The sequence below is a fragment of the Pecten maximus genome, chromosome 17, assembly GCF_902652985.1.
Source record: "Pecten maximus chromosome 17, xPecMax1.1, whole genome shotgun sequence".
Taxonomy (NCBI): Eukaryota; Metazoa; Mollusca; class Bivalvia; order Pectinida; family Pectinidae; genus Pecten; species Pecten maximus.
The window spans coordinates 13,638,364-13,658,914 of NC_047031.1; the positions used below are offsets into that span (position 1 = coordinate 13,638,364).

Below are 20,551 nucleotides of genomic sequence, written 5' to 3' on the forward strand. Positions count from 1 at the left end.
CAGACGCTTCCTTCCACACATTCAAGCTCGCACACCACCCACACATGTATACACATGCAGATCACTGATCACTACACTCCCCCCCCCCCCCCCCCCCCCCCCCCCCCCCCCCCCCCAACCTTATCAGATTAGCTGGATGGAGTTAGAAACCCCAAATGGAACCACTGGACTGGAAGGAGTTAGAATCTCCTAGCTGGAACTCCAAGACAAGATTAGACATCCTGATGAAAAAACCCTAGTACTGCTGTGATCCTAGTGAACTAACTGCTCACCTACTAGTCTCCTGGCGTTGGCTGTGGTGATCTCTAAGAGTCGCTCTGGGGTCATATGGAGTACAGCTGCCACGGATTCTGCTACGAAGTATAGCTGATTTCGTGCTGACTATGGTTTCCCCCTAACTAAAAAGTACTGGGCGGTGGTCCCCCGCAAAATCCGTCCCTCTTCCATCTTCCTTTGTGCCTCTGGTGAATCCCAAGTAGAGGTTTAGGAATGCCGTAGTCCATTGGTCTAGGACATACCTATCTCCTTTGAACCAATGAAGATGTAGCCTCTGGTCCTGCGGCACTCCCTGCCTCACGAGACTTAATAGCAGCAAGTAGACATCAGTCTCGTTGTCATGGCTCATACCACGGCAGTGAAGCAAGAGCACATGCTGGGTCGTTACTAAGTGCAGGATCCTCTGCAAATTTACCATTTGGTTGTGCAGTCCCCCATGGGCACACTGTGATCCAGTCCAATTACTCCAACTGCGGTAACCCGCTCCTGCTTGACTAGTTTCCGCAAGTGACGAAACAGTCGTCGACCTCTAGGGAGCTCTGGAACTTTGTCTTCGGATGGAGTCCCATAGCGACAATCATACTCATAGGCAGGTCTGGATCGCAGAACGATGCGCAGGTCCGACCACGCCTACCTCTTCATCTTCTTCCACTTCCGTGCCATAAATATGGCACGGAGACAGGCCTGTGGAGGTAAAATAATGGAGTACAGTGCCTGTCAAGGTGAAAGTGCGCATCGAACGCCTGAGGCCTCTGTCTCTAGGGCAGCATTCATGGTGGTGCTGGAAACATTTCCCTCCCGTATTCCCTCTCCTCTGTGTCCATGCTGCTATTAACCACAAGGCCTTCCAGTGAACCAGTGCTGCAAATCGAATGGCCTCAGTTAAACTCTCAAATCGTATTTTCGCCTCATTCGTTTAAGCGACGCCCTGAGGTTTTTATCTAGCTACCCGGTGAGCTTGCTTAATGTTCCTTGTCCTTTCCAGAAACATATTCATCTGTGTCCTCCGCCTTAACCAATGTATTGGGAAACGTAAGATGTGCTGGAATATTTACCTCCCTTCCCAACATTAACATGTACTACTGTACTACGGTTTACAGATGACTGCACGCTTCCACAATCTGTTGTAAATGTTCATCCAATCGGTTCTTATATTGGTTTTAAAAGCAACGTACGGCGTCCATCAAGGTACGATTTTACCGCTCTACTTGTCCGTTTGACGAGGGTCTGCACGGTGTTGTCCTAGCCGTATGGATCTGCAAGGCTTTACAGAGAGCTTCAAACAATTTTTTCTCAAAATCTGCGCCCCTGGTCTGAACACAACTTAAATGGATAACCAAACCGTGAGAAGAACTCGTCGATTGCGGCTTAGGCAGTAACCTCAGCCGTTCGAGGTAGTGATGGAACACATTCCACCCACTTTGTAACTTATGAGCCGTCATTAAACAGTGTTGATTTCCGTTGGAGGTCTTGGATAGAGGACCCAAGAAATCTATATGCACCCGTTCCATCTGCCTGGTATTCTGTAAGTGGGACCTTCTCGTAACATTTGTTCTTTTTATTACGGTTACAGGTGTCGCATGACAACACATAAGACTCCAAATCCGGTGCAAGGTGTACCGAGAAGAATTTTTCTTCAGTTTTTGCCCTTGTCCAGGCTACCCCTGATGTTCCGATGACGGAATGTCGTGGTGCCACTGTATTACCCTTTCCTGTAATGACGTAGGAACTACAAGTTCCAAATCCTGAGTGTCTAGCTTTTTCCTTTACCAAACCTCATCCTTTTAGCTTGAAAACTTCCTTGTTTATCCAGTAGTACTTTTCATCGGGAGATGATGAAAAGAATCTACCCTCTCCGGGTTTTGTTCCATCCTTCAGATATTCCCTGATGAACTTCAAGTCCTGATCCTTTTCCCGCTCCATTTAAAGTTCACGAAATGTGAAACCCCAGCAAAATGGCTCATCTGCTGTTGCCTCCACTAGCCCTCCACCACTGGGTTGCGAATTCGAAACCGACGTTGGGAAGTTGCCAGGTATTGATCGTAGGCTGGTGGTTTTTCTCCGAGTACTGCGGCTTTCCACCACCTCCAAAACCTGGAACGTCCTTAAATGACCCTGACTGTTATTAGGACGTTAAACAAAAACAAATCAAACACACCCAATGGCCTGGTTGAAACATCCAGAAGATCCACTCGTTTATATCTACGCACGGTAGCCACTTTATCCATAACCGGTTTGCCACGTGTATCCTGATGAGAGATAATGTCGCACCCTCCGGATAAAGCACGGACCTTCCCGTCTGCGACTGCATGGACAGACCAATTGCTTCGTCCACTTCCTGGGTAAATTCTCCCCATTGCCGGTCAGCTCTTCTGCAGTAACGGCATCCTCGACATGGTAACATCTCAGGCTTTATGCCTGCCACATATGATGGACACGGAGTAAGACTGTCCGGAACTCGTGAGAGTGCATCCGCATTTCCGTGCCTAACTCCTGACCTATGCTTGACGATCATGTGATACTATGCAAGCTCCTTCATCCATCGTGCCAGTTGTCTCTCTGGTTCCTTAAACCCTAAGATCCCTGTAAGATTTGAATGATCTGTCCGGACGTTAAACTGTTTACCTAATAGGTAGTGTTTAAACTGTCGAGTGAATCTGACGATGCTCAACAATTCCTCACTTGTGATGCAGTAATTTTTCTGCTCTGCTTTTAGAGAAAAAACTGGTAAAAGCAAAAAGTTTCTCCTCATTTCCTTGTATTTGACTTAGAACTCCCCCAATAGCGACGTCTGAAGCATCAGTGTCAAGGATAAAATGATCCGTATTATTGTGTAGAGCCAATACTGGTGGTGGCGTGAGAATTTCATTTAGTCTCTCGAAAGCCTCCTGATGACTTATCACCCACATGATTTTATTCTTTCCTCTTAATCCATAGAGAGGGCGTGCAATTTCCGCTGCTTACCTTATGAACGTTCTATGGTAGCTTACAAACCCAAGAAACATTTCATTTCAACATCCTAACTGCAAGTTGGAGTTGGCCGGTTCCTTACAGCACTTGTGTCCTGGTCAGCTACTGCAATTCGATTTGAACTGATAATCCTTCCTAAGAATTCTACTTCCGTTTGATAGAATAGACATTTCCTTGGCTTAAGTTTCATATCATAGGTCATGACACGTTCTAATGCCTGCGAGAGATTCCTCAGATGATCCTAAAAGCTACTACCTAAAACCAAAATGTCGTTCAAAAAGGCAAACACGGTTTTTCAAGCTCGTCCCCTAAGTATAAGATTTACGACACGAAAGAATGTTGCTGTTAATCAAAATCCCATCCTAACGTGTTCAAACAGCCCATACTTCGTCAAAAATGCTGTTTTCTTACGGTCTGGTTCGCTGATCTTTACCTGCCAGTAGGCAGAATTGGCGTCTAGTTTAGAAAACCAGACACTACCTGGCAGGGTGTCTAAATAATCCTCCACGAGGGGTAAAGGAAATTTGACATTAACGGTAACATCATTTAATGCCGATGATCTATACACCAACGAAATGACCCATCCCATTTTCTTATCAAAATGGGTGCTGATGCCCTTTCCGACACAGATTCCTGTATTACACCGGCGTCCACAATCTTCTTAAGATGTGCCTCCTCTTCCCCTACAAAACAGGCTGGAGTACGCCGCATTCGCTGTCTAATCGGTTTAGCATCCCCTGTGTCAATCTGATGTTCGATTTCCGTAAAAACTTCCCAAATCAAAATCAGTTTCCGCAAACACATCGATGTAGTTGCCCAGTAGGCACTTAAGTTTTGTCGTTTGATCTACTGTAAGATGCTTGGTGGAGTCCTCGAATGAGACGGTAACTCCTGTATCACCGTGTCCGGTAGTAATACCTCATTGACTTTGGGATTAGAAATCCCCTTGACAAGTGTTGGGTCCACTTTAGCTGCCTCTTTGCTGAACCTCCTGTCCACATTAGTTGCCTCTGGATCAGCCTTTCTCCTATGGATACTCACTGGTTGGGGTTCGTGTCTACTTCATATGCATTAGCAATTATTTGTCCCTGCTTAACTGTTTTAAAGTTGTTGCTTGGGTTGACTAAACATACCACAGGAGCTGTATTGGAATTTCGCACCGTGCGGGGGACGAATAAACCAAGATCGTTGAAAAATTCAATAACGTAGTCATTCAACGAACAATCCATTTTCCCTGACATTCTTACTACATAGTTAAGAGGTACAACAATTCGTCTGAAAGTTGTGACTCTGGCGACTACAGGCTTATCATCCCTAAATTTTGTAGAGATTGCACACATTTCATCCTCTAGAATGAGTGTTTCTGTCTGCATGTCATGAATTGCTCCCCAGTGGTGAAGGAGATCATTAACCAATAACATTTTATTGGTGCTACATAAACTCTGTGTTGGAATGAGTGATTCCCTAGTCTCATACTGATAGGTTTGATAATGAAGCCCTTCATAGCCGAATCCTGGTCTGCCACATTCATGATAGCATCCTTCACCTTGGGTGTTTTTTTTTTACCTAGGCTATCATATATCGCTGTTGACAGAATAGTTATCTCTGCTCCAGAGTTCATCCTTGCTGTGATTGGGACATCCCCGATGATTATCGGCATGGATGATGATCCGGGGCGTACCCTAAGTACCTGTACTACCTCCACATCTGAAACTGTATCCTGTTTGATACTAGAAGTGCCATGGTCCTTGCTTGATCCGTTAGACCTAATGTCCTTACTACAAATAAGTGTCAGTGTCCTTATTGGGACGGGGTGTCCCAATGTCTTTATTTGGACGGGGTGTCCCAGTGTCTTTATTGGGACGGGGTGTCATAATGTCTTTATTGGGACGGGGTGTCCCAGTGTCTTTATTGGGACGGGGTGGCCCAATGTCTTTATTAGGACGGGGTGTCCCAGTGTCTTTATTGGGACGGGGTGTCCCAGTGTCCTTATTGGGACGGGGTGTCCAAGCTTCTTCATTGGGACGGGGTGTCCCAGTGTCCTTATTGGGACGGGGTGTCCCAGTTTCTTTATTGGGAAGGGGTGTCCCAGTCCTTGAATTTGGACTAAAAATCCAATTGTCCTTAGTGGGACGGGTTGTTCCATAATCCTTAGTTGGACGGGATATTTTTTCTGGCTGAAAGAGTCTAGAAGACTCTGTTCCTTTTGGACGGCCATCCTGTCCTGGATCAAGGGTTTGACCTACACACCTGAACCTTTGGTGTTTAAATCTGGTGTGGAGGTATCCCCATCTTTTTTTTCTTTGTTACCATTTCTTACACTTGTCGCAATCTTTCTTGAAATGACCAGTTTTCTTACAGAAGAAACAAGGGCTGTTTGAAGATTTTGGTGTCTTCTCCTTTCTGTCCTCCTTGGCCTTGGTGAACTTGTCGGTAAAACAACTTAAAGCCTTCTCTATCATTGTTACGACCTTGGCCTGCGACAGGGACTCCACAGCATTGATGGTAATTCCATGCTTTACCTTCTATTTACACTTGCCGTCCGCAACCTGACAAATGTACTGATGCTGTTTTACCTTGTCCAAGGCAGCATCCATGGTTCCAGGGTTGGCAAAACAAGCGTGCTTCCCTGCCTCTTTGTCCACACAACCATGACAAAATTTTGAGATTGCCTCCCGATGAGCATACTTGTCTGGCAAATCTCTAAATGCTGGTGTAGCCAAGGTCATCACTCTATCAGCCCAGTCTTCCAGTGATTTATCTTGCTTCTGTTGGGCTTGATGAAACGTAGCTTTAGAGGATTCCTTCAGCTCCTCGGCACCAGATCGTCCTTCTAGCCTCTTCATTATATGAGCCGGCAGTACACATACTGGTGGTTATGAAGTCAAAGGCTTTACCGTCGAGGCTCCAGTTAAGGTAATCCCTGCTTTTCATATCTGACCACCGTAGAACAGACCTTAAGCTCTCAAACTTCTGTTTGAAGGACAGCCAGTTTGTTTTCCCTGTCATTCTTCAAGTTTTTTGGTAACTTTGTTGGGTTACCCCTTCGCGATTTAGAAAACTGCTCCGGACTTCCTTCCTCAGAACTGCTGTTGGAGGAATCATTTGAAGAACTAAAGTACAGATTGACTTTTTTCCCTATCATTTACTTTTGTGATATCGTGATTTAGAGGATTTGTGTTTCTTATGCTGACCTTTGCCAGATAGATAACTCCACTCTGGTGAGGACAAGCTTGATGACCACGATCGCGACCTTTAGTGTTTGTCCGACCTTGACCCTTTCGCGCGCGTGACCTTGAACTCTGATCGAGACGACCTTGAGTCTATGGAACTTTTACGCGCACGCGAATCCTGGACTTCAGTCTTACCATGCGAGGTTGTAGTCTAGAGTACCGGTCACCTGTATGACCCTCCAATGACCTTGTGTGAGACAGGGACCTTGTGTCGACAGATGCCGATGTAGAACACCGATCTGTCGCATCCTGCAAACTTGATTCCATGGACATCCTAGAACTGGACAGCGAGGTTTTACATTAGACTTTCCCTGTTAATAGACCTAGAAAGCCTAGCAGATAAATCGGTCTGTCCTTTTTCTTTGTTGACATCCTCTTGCTTAATTGATCTACAAGACCGCGTTGTTTTCCCGGACAGGGATCCAGATGTTCCATGTTCCAAACGTGAAATTAATTTTAATTGCTGTACATGCTGCTCAATTAGTTGCCTTTTTATTTCCTCGGCAGACTTGAGAACAGACGCTGATCATGGCTCCTGTTTGAGGCTCCTGTCAGACTTGGATGGAGGCTGCGCCTTGGTTTGATTAAAAATCAAATTGTTGTCATTTGACATACGCAGATTGGATAGTCCCCTCTCCAAATCTGCAACATTGCTCTCTCCCGATCAAAGCGAGGAATCCTTAAGTGGACATTCCTTGTTAAAAAGTATTGTTGTTTTTTGGGGCTCTGTGTGAGAAGGCCGTAGTTTTGAATAAAACGTCCATGCCGTCCTTTATTCTCATGGGTTTACATATTGCACCCGGTAACCCTGCTTCCACTCCCTGCCTCGCACCTTTAACTTAATCCGAGAACATCCTGCTGTCTGGCCTCATTATGTTCTGGTTAATTGTTTCCGGAGTTAAGCTTTCTGTTCCCATATGTGGTGGTAACATAGGGACAGGTGTAGGGCCCCGAGGGGTTCCAGTGATGCATCCCCGTCATATCTATCAATCCCGCGTCGGGGACCTGTAATGTAGCTGGGCCTTACCTCAAAATAAATAAGATTTAAAAGGTCCTGACTGGGATCTGCCTTCAGAACTCTACTTAAAGTATCAGAGGTTATTGCCCCCTCTGTTTCACTCAAGTACATAAACCTTCTCGCCCTTTTGACTCCAATCCTTGGCAGGCATTGTATCATTTCCTCCTCCGTAGCGTACTTTATTTTAAACGCCATTGTAAAAATATAGCTTATTTCCTACGAAGTGTCAATGTGTTCAACACTGGACCGTAAATAACAAAGTTCGCTGAAGTTGTTTTATTACAAAAAACATTTAACAAGGAAGTAAATCTGCATGAAAATCAATATAAATCAATCAAAAATCAATTTAAATTGTATTCAGTACTCTCGCGGACGTAAAACTTAGAAAGTTTTGTCTTTCCCGCCGTTTATCAGAATGTATACATGAAAAATCGTGCAAAAACAGTGATACAATTCTGATTTTTGTAAAGTGAGAAATATGAATTAAAAATTCAATATTACTCGTCCTGGCGCTTCAAGCACTTCATACACCATTGAAGCACTTACATAGTACTTGAACGTGTGGTATGATCTCTTGTCCGTGTTAGCTGTCTGTAGGTCTGTGACCCAAATGTCTCCTACGCATGCGCGGTGTCGTTCAGACGCTTCTCTCCACACAGTCAAGCTCGCACACCACCCACACATGTATACACACACAGGTCACCGATCACTACAACTATCATAAAAGCACGTGTCGTTCGAAGCCTCCACTGTCGGTAGTACCAACCGATCGTATGGAGCATGTTTCAGAACTGGCCCGTGAAAGAGAATTTTATCTCCTAATTCGGGGAGAGGCTAAATCTCCGTCACCTCGTCGCGCCCGTCACTTCAGCTACACAACTTCTGATGACGTCATCTACTTTCGTTTCGGGTCTAAATGAAAATAATGCTTTGGTGCAGTGCAGAATCGGAGGTAATTATTCACACCTGAATGCATTATCTAGGCCTAGCATACTATATATACTAATCCGTTGATAACAAAGCTTAAATAAAGCTATCTACATATCTACAGAGAACCTGCTTATCGACAGGGCCAATAGTATATGTCCAAAAACAACAGTGAGGTGAGACCCATCGTCGCAGAATCTAATTAATTCCAGCAAAAGGAACGATTGAAAAAAAATCCAATAAACTGAAAGGTTCCAATATTTATATCTCTGACCAATACCCAAGGGAAGTACAGGAGGTGAGGAGGGAGCTATGGCCGATATGGAAGAAGGCCCGTGACGACAAAAAGAGGGCAGTATTTGTTAAAGACAAACTTTATATTGACGGTGTTTTGTACAAGTGTCCGGACCCGTCCGTTCCGTCCGCAAATGTCCAGGCACCTGGCATACCTAGGGGTGCCCCTAAAGGTGCACACACACGCAAACGTCACCAATAGGTAAACGTTGAGCACGTGTCTTTTATCGACCCAGGGTCTGAATGTATAAGCCTGCTATATTGGAATATTAATGGCGGCTTCGATAGAAAACTGAAATCTCTAGTCTAACTAATTTCATTAAAACTTATAATATAATTATCCTAACAGAGTGTTGGATCCCTAATGAATACCATGTTGATATTGACGGATTTGATACATATATAATACCTAGAAAGCTTACTACTGCTACCCAGGGTGGCGGCATAGTAATTTTAATAAAATCTAATTTAAAACAATTTGTTTCTATCTGTGAAATCATACATGACTCTGTTGTCTGGTTAAAGATAGATAAGAGTATGTTAGTTGAAAATAGATACGTTTTCTTAACCGGTGTTTATACACCGCCTCAAAATTCTGTTTACTTATAACAAATATAACTGTGATCTGTTCCGTGAACTTGAAGATAGTGTGAACCGATACACAAATAAAGGTGAAATTGGGTTGATTGGTGACTTTAATAGTCGTACTGGGACTAAGCATGACTTTGTCCAACACGATAAGATTCATATAAGTTTAGAGAGGAGACTCTCAAATGTTTTTGACTACATCCCTGACGATGAATATGGTATCCGAGTTAATCTTGACATCACTGTCAACCATTTTGGAATCGATTAATCGATTTTTGCAAAACAACAGGTATACGCATATCTAATGATTTACATATTGTGGTTATAAAGGTTGGAGCGTAATTGACTATTTGTTATTAAAACCGATTCTTTTTTATGTTATTAAACACTTTATAGTGTGTAATTTCAATGTGTTGTCTGACCACGCCCCCTTGTATTTGCAAATGTTTACTCGATTCTCATTGGATGAGCACCGTACTCCGCACGCGGTCGCGCACGTGAGTACCGAGATGACAACTTTTAACTGGAATGACGATCATAGCGAACTCTTTTTGAATACTTTAGCAAATAATATCGAAAACATTAACGCGTCCGTTACACTGACCGGTGATGTAACACAGCAATATATCGATACATATGCTGACCGCTTTACTAAGGAGTTAAACTGTGCTATGAATCTTTTTGTCGCCCGTGTTAATTCGAATCGAAATACCGAGGGTGCAATGAGGCGTGACAAGACAAATGTGTCTAGAGGCGCACACATCAACGAGGACAAACCTTGGTTTGACCCTGATTTAAAACGTTTATTTTATAGTTACAAAAACGCTTTGAATATATTTTACAAATATAAATCTACAGAAAATCACAAAAATCTTATTGATAAAAAAAGGTTGTATAAATCGACAGAATTCATTAAAAAGAAAAGCTATATTAGATTTGAAGGCGACATGTTGGAATACATGAGGAAATTTAATCCGAAACAGTTCTTCAAGAAATTTTCAACTTCTTAAGCATCCGGTCCCGAAATGAGTGTGAGTGTTTTGTATAATCATTTTAATGATCTGGTTGCTGTGGCAAGAGATGAAAATTTTTCTTCGAATATTTTTCTAAACGATCCAAATGAAAGCTCTGTGCCATTGTTTGAAGAATTAGACTGCCCTATTATTATTGATGAAATTGATAAAGCTATTCGTAATTTGATTAGGGGAAAATCACATGGAATTGATGGAATTTTGAATGAATGTTTTTTAGTTGGTAAAAATGTATTACTGCCTGCCGTATGTACATTATTTAATACAATTGTGGACTCCGGATGCTTCCCCACTGACTGGTCTGTCGCTATTATAACTCCGGTTTATAAAAAAAGGTGTAAAGACAAACCCTACTAATTTTAGAGGAATTGGCCTGTTGAATTGTCTTGGTAAATTGTTCACGTCTGTTTTAAATACGAGACTTCTTAAGTGGTCTGAATCATATGATGTTATCACGGATGCTCAGTTTGGATTTCGCAGTGGTCTCAGTACGGTAGATGCGATTTTTGCTCTACATTCAATTAACGCTTGTATTGTTGTTTTGTTGATTTTCGTAAAGCGTTTGATAGTGTAGACAGAATAAGCCTGTGGTATAAACTGTCAAAATTAGGAGTCAGAGGCAAACTTCTATATGTTATTAAATCAATTTATAGTAATGCTAAATCCTGTGTAAAATTCAAAGGATACTTTTCTGATTTTTTTGTAAACAATATCGGTTTATTACAAGACGAAATTTTGTCTCCAATACTTTTCTCTATGTACGTTAATCATTTTTAATCAGTTTTTTTCATCTCTAAATGCAACGGCAAATATGATTTTGATGAGTTACGTTAATTCTTATGTTATATGCTGATGATTTAGTCTGTTTTCGGAATCTGTCGAAGGTCTACAGAACCTACTAGATAACCTTGACGATTATTGCTCACAATGGAAATTAACTGTGAATAGTGAAAATGTGCATGTTCTTTTTGTACGAAATTACTTAAGGTTAAAAAATCAACAAATGATGTAACAGTCTACTGGGAACTTGGTCGTTTTCCCTTAGAATATACACGCAGATATAGAATAATTAAATATTGGTTCAAACTACTCCACACAAAAAACTGTATTTTGAATACTGCATATGATTTTTTAATAAGTAAAAACACTGGTTTATGTTTTAATTAGGTACACGGTGTAAAGGAGTTATTATGCTCTTTAGGTTTCGGTGAAATATGGTTCTGTCAATCACCAAATAACTCTGAAACTATTTTTCCTTGTATACGACAAAGAAGTTTTGACCAAGCCCAACAGTATTTGAGAGATGCATTAGAAAAGTCCTCGAAATGTGTTTTATATAAACATATTATGGATAATTTTTCTATTCAGTTTTTATTTAACTAAGTATAAACCTATGAAATTCAGAATATGATTATCAAAACTACGCATGTCTGCGCATTCCTTAGCAATTAGCAATTAGCAATCAACGACTGAGATAGAAGATGAATACCATTTTGTATTAATATGTAATAAGTATACAAATTTAAGAAGACGCCTCATTAAGAAATACTATTGACAAAAGCCTCCAATGTTTAAATTAATACAGTTATTAAGTGTACAAAATATCAAAGAACTAAGTCGCTTAATTAGGCAAATTTATATTTGAAGCAAACAAAATCCGTTCTTTATATCTTTAATCCATACTCCACTTTGTATTTGTATTGTTTTGTTTTTAATATGTACTTATGGGCCGTATGGCCTACATTCAATAAAGAAATTGAAATGTAATAACACGAAGAAAGACTTATAATCAAATACGGCCCTATTAAGGTACATGTCCATACTTCTGACATGAAATCTCCGTTCAGGTTTATTTTACCTGTAAACCCAGGGCTTCTTACGAAGCGACTACGGTAATCACACCTGGTCGTATATGCCCAGGACTATTTGAGACAACACTCTCAGTGAATCCTATTGTAACACCGTCATGCTTGACCGCAGACACCTTACTGGCTTCCAAACAGGTTTTGCTGGTGAAGGTACTGCATTTGGGTATTTAACGAAACTGAAACACGTTGTTATGTAAGTATTCCATTGAAAATGTACACTGTACACGCAGTGGACCCTAGGTTACCTTGCACTTTTACAATCCAAGGACATACTATCTGTGTATTTCACCTATACATTGTCAAATATTAGCAAATGCAATAGTAAAAACTATTTCCTTTCAAAAAAATCCAGACCCCTTTCTGCAACTAGCATCATTACAAAAATAAAACAAGTTGTTTATCCATTTGTCTGAAAGGTACTGCTATCAATATTTTACCTGAATACTGATTATAAATACCAAAATAATCATTGACACATGTATCTACCCCTCTGAAGTGGTCTGTTGTTACAAGGGTAGGTGGGTTTGCAAAACTGAATGTTGAAATCTAAAACGTATTTTTAGAATTCAAGCATAGGAGTACCTTTGTTAATGTCATATGGTTGTCCATGGGAAAGTATAATTTCGTACCTGTTACATGTCTTGAGATGGATTTTTTTTATAATATTGGAACAGTGATATGTTCAAATGAATGTCATTGACCTTCACTCAAGGTCACAGGAATCTCATATGTTAAGATCTCCAAACGACTTTTCAATAACAAAGTGGCACAGTGACCTGATGTCAGGTTTGTAACATAGCTTGTAACATAGCTCTCGTTAAATATAGTGGATACCGGATAGTAGATGAAATAATTCGAAATTTTGTTTTAGACTGCGAGCACTGCGAGCAAAAGAGAATTTTTTTATTATTAAAAGTCTTTTGTTCTACTTATCAAATATGTCTTACTTGTAATTTCTGGCGGTACGACTGGGTATTTTAAATGAGGCATATAATTCCCTGTACAACGAAACAGAGAAAGATCGCCCAAAACAAAATTGGCTAGTTTATCTTAAGTACAAATTATTTGAACTTGGTTTTGGATATGTCTGGTTACGCCAGTCGCCTCTTGATGTTAATATTTTATCTTCAATCAAAGAGAGAATCAGTGATCAGGCTAATCAAACTTTGTTTAATTCAATACATATTTCTAGTAAATGCGATCTTTATAAGCATATGAATGACACGGTAACATTACAAACCTACTTAACCAAAGAGGTATGACGCATATTGGCTTATTTTGACCTAACAGTGACCGTTTTCAAAATCCAAAAAATAAATGTTAAAAACTCAGTTTTTGAATATAAACTTTAGATCTATAAAACATATATAAATTATAATTTGTGAAAAAAAATGTTTTTCCATTGCAATGGATATTTTATCAAACGGCCGTAAAGTTGCATCATCGGACTATTTGCAACTTTCGAGGGGGGTTTCCCGCTTTCTTATCATTTTTGGTGGATACTACGTAGCCACCCTTTGGTATCGTAGACCTCTCGATCCTCCCGACTACACTGTTCACTCCCTTGTCCGCCATGAAAATAGTCCGCAGTACTGAACACATTTTCTCATTTTATGTGCAAGGAAAATCACAACAAAGGATGAGCCTACATTTTCAATAACGTTTTGACGTTTGTGAACTCATTATTAAATCCAGTATACATAATAAATTGAATGACTCGGTTTATCGCGTGCAAACCCGGAGTGATATCTACTTTAGGGGAAACCCCGCCTGGGATTGTCACAGACGCTGAAACAACGAAGCGTGCACAGGTGAGTTAATTAGCTTACAAGTAATTTTACTGTATATTCATTATTGTGTGTAAAATAGTAATGTGTTTGTAACTATATATCATTGTATTTGATTGCATGTGTTGTACAAGCTATACTCATAACCAGGAAAGACACATTTAGTCAGGTAGATTGATGCGTTGGCTGGCGAAGATGCAGAGAATTCGTATACGCTGATAAGTGCGTGGTAGCATATGCTATATAAATTTGTCATTTAATATTGTTTCAAGTCACCGGTTTCTCACGTTGCATATACCTGTACACATATTCCAGCTTAGTACGAATGTTCATACCTGGTCTCTTCGACCGGTTATGGGGGTCATTACGGACAGCCAGCTATAAAATCCGGACTGTTGTGGCAAGTTTCGGAAAGTTTCTCAGATTAAGCATTAGTCAGTTAATTGAGCCTATACCATTCTGATTTGTAGGTTTATTCTATTATACCTATTAATTAAGGCATTCCAAATTTATTTATTTTTGTTTGTATTACTGCATGCATTGACATATATATATATATATATATATATATATATATAACTATGTTGATTCCCAATCATCAAGTTCCAATTTATCAGTTTATTACATAAATATATATTAATAATTGTGATTGTTTGCCAAAATGGGCTAATGTCTAATGGGGGTTCCAAAAATGTCTAAATGATTGCCCTGGACATTGCCAATCTAACCGCCACTGTCATCTGTGTTATAATCTATCGATTGATAGCAAGTAATTAATGAATCAATTGTGAAATGAAAATCCATAATCAATCGATTATTGTGAATTACAAGTTTACAAGTGTAAACTGCATTCATTGTTTCTTTTTGTATTATAATGTGATTCCCAATCTTTCAAATTCCAATTTATTATATAAATAATAAATATTTATTTAAAAGTTGGGATTTTTAAATTTTTGAAATTTTTGAAATAGGAAAATATATCCCTTTTTTATACGCCCGTCTTTGACGGGTCATATTGTGGTATACATGGCAAATGCAATGCCCAGTCCGTCCGTCTGTGGACAATTTCTTGTCATTGTTCTACCATGGGGGTCCAGAAATGGCCAAATAATTACACTGCACTTTGTGCCCGGTATTACCAATCTAACTGCGGCTGTCATCCGTAGTGATTAGCGGACGATAATCTATCGATTGATGACAAGTAATTACTGAATCGATTGTGATAATCCATAATCGATTATTGTGAATTGTAGTGTTGTTCCGATTAATCAATTTAGTTGGCGTCTAGTCGTTTGTATCTGAAAATCGACTGATCGATCTTGTTCGTTATGATCGATTATGGTTTGACTAATAATAGCATTATACGAAAAAGTCTAAGTCTTCAACAAATGTATTTCCAAACAATAAAAAAATATATTAAAATGGCATAACCTTTAAAATAATATCAATGCCATGCAAGGTCTGCTGAATGTCATATACCACATTCTAGACCGAACACATCTCAATGAATGATTACAAGGACAATTTTAATACGAAACATTGACAAAGTGATTACTTCATCGATCATTATTAATTTAGGTTTATCTGATAATCGATTAAAATTTCCCAAACACCGAGCCACCCTCCATGTTGGGAAGACTAGTCTAGTCTTTACCACAGTCCTCGGCTTTCACACAGTGATAGCTACATTATAAGAGCAAATATGATACCCTGTGTTTCAAGTGAAGTTAATGTTGATTAGTTTGATATTTTCTGCAGAGGGATAGTTTCCAGGTGCTCAGGCTATCTGTGCAAGCTATGGCGGATCTGGTGTCAAAAGTCAATTAGCATTCATTTTAAGTTGTTTTATATCTGGATATTAGATACCAGGTCAAATGTTGACTTCAGGAAAAGATTATCTGTCACAAACTGGGATGGACCCTCAGGTGCAATTGCTATTAATGGTTTTTTGAAAGGAGCTTTATTTGGAATTAATGACTTTTTGTTACAACCAGAGATCACCATATTAGTCCTAATAGGCACATGTTTTAAATTGGCTCACTGTAGGGGCACTTGATTTCCAATGTTTCCTGATATAATTACTGTTTAAGTAAGCAACAAATTGGTGAGTTTAAGCAACAAATTGGTGAACTATTTTGATTATAACATGTATAATCTCCCAATAAAATCATCTTATTTTTATATCACAAATGAAATCTCCGATGAAATCATCCTATTATAGACATTACATTTGAAATCCCTTATGAAATCATCCTATTTTGGTTTTTTACATATGAAATCACACATGAAAAGATTATATTTTAGCTGTCATATATGAAATATCCATGAAATCATCCTAAATTAGCTATTTTAATTGAAATCACACATGAAATCAACCAATTTTGGCTATTACATGTGAAATCTCCTATGAAATAATCATATTTTAGCTATTTCATGTGAAATCCCTCATGAAATCATCCTTTTTTGGATATTGCATGTGAAATCCATATTGTGCGACTTAGCTGGAAATTGGTACATATGGGCTTTTATGTATGAGCAGGGGGTATAATTAAGATAGCCCGTGGCTTACAGTTCTAGTTGAATAATGCTTGTAACTGCTGTACGGGTAACCTGAATACTTGAATGTGTGGTAGGATCTCTTGTCCGTGTTAGCTGTCTGTAGGTCTGTGACCCAAATGTCTCCTACGCATGCAGTTCAGACGCTTCTCTCCACACAGTCAAGCTCGCACACCACCCACACATGTATACACACACAGATCACCGATCACTACAACTATCATAAAAGCACGTGTCGTTCGAAGCCTCCACTGTCGGTAGTACCAACCGATCGTATGGAGCATGTTTCAGAACTGGCCCGTGAAAGAGAATTTTATCTCCTAATTCGGGAGAGGCTAAATCTCCGTCACCTCGTCGAGCCCGTCACTTCAGCTACACAACTTCTGATGACGTCATCTTCTTTCGTTTCGGGTCTAAATGAAAATAATGCTTTGGTGCAGTGCAGAATCGGAGGTAATTATTCACATCTGAATTCATTATCTAGGCCTAGCATACTATATATACTAATCCGTTGATTACAAAGCTTAAATAAAGCTATCTACATATCTACGGAGAACCTGCTTATCGACAGGGCCCATAGGATATGTCCAAAAACAACAGTGAGGTGAGACCCATCGTCGCAGAATTTAATTAATTTCAGCAAAAGGAACGATTGAAAAAAAATCCAATAAACTGAAAGGTTCCAATATTTATATCTCTGACCAATACCCAAGGGAAGTACAGGAGGTGAGGAGGGAGCTATGGCCGATATGGAAGAAGGCCCGTGACGACAAAAAGAGGGCAGTATTTGTTAAAGACAAACTTTATATTGACGGTGTTTTGTACAAGTGTCCGGACCCGTCCGTTCCGTCCGCAAATGTCCAGGCACCTGGCATACCTAGGGGTGCCCCTAAAGGTGCACACACACGCAAACGTCACCAATAGGTAAACGTTGAGCACGGGTCTTTTATCGACCCAGGGTCTGAATGTATAAGCCTGCTATATTGGAATATTAATGGCGGCTTCGATAGAAAACTGAGATCTCTAGTCTAACTGATTTCATTAAAACTTATAATATAATTATTCTAACAGAGTGTTGGATCCCTAATGAATACCATGTTGATATTGACGGATTTGATACATATATAATACCTAGAAAGCTTACTACTGCTACCCAGGGTGGCGGCATAGTCATTTGGATAAAATCTAATTTAAAACAATTTGTTTCTATCTGTGAAATCATACATGACTCTGTTGTCTGGTTAAAGATAGATAAGAGTATGTTAGTTGAAAATAGAGACGTTTTCTTAACCGGTGTTTATACACCGCCTCAAAATTCTGTTTATTATAACAAATATAACTGTGATCTGTTCCGTGAACTTGAAGATAGTGTGAACCGATACACAAATAAAGGTGAAAATGGGTTGATTGGTGACTTTAATTGTCGTACTGGGACTAAGCATGACTTTGTCCAACACGATAAGATTCATATAAGTTTAGAGAGGAGACTCTCAAATGTTTTTGACTACATCCCTGACGATGAATATGGTATCCGAGTTAATCTTGACATCACTGTCAACCATTTTGGGAATCGATTAATCGATTTTTGCAAAACAACAGGTATACGCATATCTAATGATTTACATATTGTGGTTATAAAGGTTGGAGCGTAATTGACTATTTGTTATTAAAACCGATTCTTTTTAATGTTATTAAACACTTTATAGTGTGTAATTTCAATGTGTTGTCTGACCACGCCCCCTTGTATTTGCAAATGTTTACTCGATTCTCATTGGATGAGCACCGCACTTCGCACGCGGTCGCGCACGTGAGTACCGAGATGACAACTTTTAACTGGAATGACGATCATAGCGAACTCTTTTTGAATACTTTAGCAAATAATATCGAAAACATTAACGCGTCCGTTACACTGACCGGTGAGGTAACACAGCAATATATCGATACATATGCTGACCGCTTTACTAAGGAGTTAAACTGTGCTATGAATCCTTTTGTCGCCCGTGTTAATTCGAATCGAAATACCGAGGGTGCAATGAGGCGTGACAAGACAAATGTGTCTAGAGGCGCACACATCAACGAGGACAAACCTTGGTTTGACCCTGATTTAAAACGTTTATTTTATAGTTACAAAAACGCTTTGCATATATTTTACAAATATAAATCTACAGAAAATCACAAAAATCTTATTGATAAAAAAAGGTTGTATAAATCGACAGAATTCATTAAAAAGAAAAACTATATTAGATTTGAAGGCGAAATGTTGGAATACATGAGGAAATTTAGTCCGAAACAGTTCTTCAAGAAATTTTCAACTTCTTAAGCATCCGGTCCCGAAATGAGTGTGAGTGTTTTGTATAATCATTTTAATGATCTGGTTGCTGTGGCAAGAGATGAAAATTTTTCTTCGAATATTTTTCTAAACGATCCAAATGAAAGCTCTGTGCCATTGTTTGAAGAATTAGACTGCCCTATTACTATTGATGAAATTGACAAAGCTATTCGTAATTTGATTAGGGGAAAATCACATGGAATTGATGGAATTTTGAATGAATGTTTTTTAGTTGGTAAAAAATTATTACTGCCTGCCGTATGTACATTATTTAATACAATTGTGGACTCCGGATGTTTCCCCACTGACTGGTCTGTCGCTATTATAACTCCGGTTTATAAAAAAGGTGTAAAGACAAACCCTACTAATTTTAGAGGCATTGGCCTGTTGAATTGTCTTGGTAAATTGTTCACGTCTGTTTTAAATACGAGACTTCTTAAGTGGTCTGAATCATATGATGTTATCACGGATGCTCAGTTTGGATTTCGCAGTGGTCTCAGTACGGTAGATGCGATTTTTGCTCTACATTCAATTAACGCTTGTATTGTTGTTTTGTTGATTTTCGTAAAGCGTTTGATAGTGTAGACAGAATAAACCTGTGGTATAAACTGTCAACATTAGGAGTCAGAGGCAAACTTCTATATGTTATTAAATCAATTTATAGTAATGCTAAATCCTGTGTAAAATTCAAAGGATACTTTTCTGAATTTTTTGTAAACAATATCGGTTTATTACAAGACGAAATTTTGTCTCCAATACTTTTCTCTATGTACGTTAATCATTTCGAGTTTTTTTCATCTCTAAATGCAACGGCAAATATGATTTTGAAGAGTTAAGTTAATTCTTATGTTATATGCTGATGATTTAGTCTGTTTTCGGAATCTGTCGAAGGTCTACAGAACCTACTAGATAACCTTGACGATTATTGCTCACAATGGAAATTAACTGCGAATAGTGAAAATGTGCATGTTCTTTTTGTACGAAATTACTTAAGGTTAAAAAATCAACAAATGATGTAACAGTCTACTGGGAACTTGGTCGTTTTCCCTTAGAATATACACGCAGATATAGAATTATTAAATATTGGTTCAAACTACTCCACACAAAAAGCTGTATTTTGAATACTGCATATGATTTTTTAATAAGTAAAAACACTGGTTTATGTTTTAATTAGGTACACGGTGTAAAGGAGTTATTATGCTCTTTAGGTTTCGGTGAAATATGGTTCTGTCAATCACCAAATAACTCTGAAACTATTTTTCCTTGTATACGACAAAGAAGTTTTGACCAAGCCCAACAGTATTTGAGAGATGCATTAGAAAAGTCCACGAAATGTGTTTTATATAAACATATTATGGATAATTTTTCTATTCAGTGTTTATTTAACTAAGTATAAAGCTATGAAATTCAGAATATGATTATCAAAACTACGCATGTCTGCGCATTCCTTAGCAATTAGCAATTAGCAATCAACGACTGAGATAGAAGATGAATACCATTTTGTATTAATATGTAATAAGTATACAAATTTAAGAAGACGCCTCATTAAGAAATAGTATTGACAAAAGCCTCCAATGTTTAAATTAATACAGTTATTAAGTGTACAAAATATCAAAGAACTAAGTCGCTTAATTAGGCAAATTTATATTTGAAGCAAACAAAATCCGTTCTTTA

At 39.1% G+C, this 20,551-nt stretch overlaps 1 protein-coding gene across 1 annotated transcript in view; it reads right to left on the reverse strand.

Moving 5' to 3' along the window:
• The window catches only part of LOC117315494 (cartilage intermediate layer protein 2-like), a 58,326-nt gene that overhangs the window by 29,637 nt on the left and 8,138 nt on the right, over positions 1 to 20,551 (reverse strand).